The sequence below is a fragment of the Microtus oregoni genome, unplaced genomic scaffold (genome assembly GCF_018167655.1).
Source record: "Microtus oregoni isolate MIOR12 unplaced genomic scaffold, Mior012 000010F_ref0000083, whole genome shotgun sequence".
In the NCBI taxonomy this organism is placed as follows: Eukaryota; Metazoa; Chordata; class Mammalia; order Rodentia; family Cricetidae; genus Microtus; species Microtus oregoni.
In genome coordinates this window covers 46,153,209-46,155,038 of record NW_024543069.1, presented here as the reverse complement: position 1 = coordinate 46,155,038, position 1,830 = coordinate 46,153,209, and the positions used below count along the sequence as shown (strand labels likewise).

The window sequence follows — 1,830 nt, the reverse complement described above, 5'->3', positions numbered from 1 at the left end:
GGTCCTGAGGAGTTAACACTGTAGCTAACAGTGCTGTCTCACAATGCAGGGTCCTGAGGAGTTAACACTGTAGCTAACAGTGCTGTCTGTGTGCAGGGTCCTGAGGAGTTAACACTGTAGCTAACAGTGCTGTCTGTGTGCAGGGTCCTGAGGAGTTAACACTGTAGTTAACAGTGCTGTCTGTGTGCAGGGTCCTGAGGAGTTAACACTGTAGCTAACAGTGCTGTCTCACAATGCAGGGTCCTGAGGAGTTAACACTGTAGCTAACAGTGCTGTCTCACAATGCAGGGTCCTGAGGAGTTAACACTGTAGCTAACAGTGCTGTCTGTGTGCAGGGTCCTGAGGAGTTAACACTGTAGCTAACAGTGCTGTCTGTGGAGCAGTGTCCTGAGGAGTTAACACTGTAGCTAACAGTGCTGTCTGTGTGCAGTGTCCTGAGGAGTTAACACTGTAGCTAACAGTGCTGTCTCAGGATGCAGGGTCCTGAGGAGTTAACACTGTAGCTAACAGTGCTGTCTGTGATACAGTATCCTAAAGAGTTAACACTGTAGCTAACAGTGCTGTCTGTGTGCAGGGTCCTGAGGAGTTAACACTGTAGCTAACAGTGCTGTCTCAGGATGCAGGGTCCTGAGGAGTTAACACTGTAGCTAACAGTGCTGTCTCACAATGCAGGGTCCTGAAGAGTTAACACTGTAGCTAACAGTGCTGTCTGTGATACAGTATCCTAAAGAGTTAACACTGTAGCTTACAGTGCTGTCTGTGTGCAGGGTCCTGAGGAGTTAACACTGTAGCTAACAGTGCTGTCTCACAATGCAGGGTCCTGAGGAGTTAACACTGTAGCTAACAGTGCTGTCTTGTGGGGCAGCTCACCAGTGGTAAGGAAGAAGGGCCGCCAATGCTAGGGTGGGGATGTGAGCTCAGGACAATGCCAGATGGATGTTCAGGAAGAAGATACAGAAAAAAAAATCTAACAGGGGAGACACCATAATCTAGAAGGTAGTTTTCCTAGGGCAAGGCTCATCCACTGCCCTTGAAATATGCTGACCCTTGTCATTTCCCCAAATGTGGGAAACTTGACCGCATAGTATGTGATAATAACAGACTGTCTAGGAGACTGAGCTGCGGGCTGGGTGTGGCAGCGTACACCTTTAATCCTAGTATTTGGGAAGCAGAGGCAGGTGGTCCTGTGAGTTTGAGGCCAGCCTGGTTTACAAGAGTTAGTTCCAGGACAGGCTCCAAAGCTACAGAGAAACCCTGTCTCGAAAAACCAGGGAAAAAAAAAAGAAGAAATAATTTTAAATTAATATGTTTGTGTTTTTACAAGAATTCTAAGCATTTCTTCTAAAAAGAAAGGGCTTCTCCCTTATTCGTTTCAAATAAATAATCTTTTTTTTAAAATCTCAAATATGCCCACTCTATTCCTTGGATATACTCACTACCACTACCTTAGTTCAGGCTTTCTGCATCGTCTATGAGTTCCTATTGTTCCCAACGGTCTTGTCTCCATTGGAGCTACTATAATAAATTATAGACTATAAACATGTTTCTCATAGTTCTAAATGGCACAAAGTCCATAGAAAGGTGAAGACTCAGAGACTTGTCTGAGCTGAGTTCCTCGCTGCAGGGGGATGCTTTCTTTCTCTGTCATCACCTGGAGAAAAAAACAGGAAGCAAGCTTCTGGGGTCTTCTTGGAAGGACACTAATCCCATCATTAAGACTCCAGCCTCATGACCTAACTGCCTCCAAAGGCCCAGCTCCTGAGAACATCCTAAGAAAGAGGTTCAAGTTTCAACACGTGCAGCTGCAATCACAGTCCTGTGTTCTAACAA

The 1,830-nt window shown here is 45.7% G+C and overlaps 1 non-coding gene across 1 annotated transcript; it reads left to right on the top strand.

Moving 5' to 3' along the window:
* Positions 1–959: 959 nt before the first annotated feature.
* Positions 960–1,120, top strand: LOC121453068. The gene has a single exon (XR_005974946.1). It is a non-coding gene; the product is annotated as a U1 spliceosomal RNA (small nuclear RNA).
* Positions 1,121–1,830: the final 710 nt, after the last annotated feature.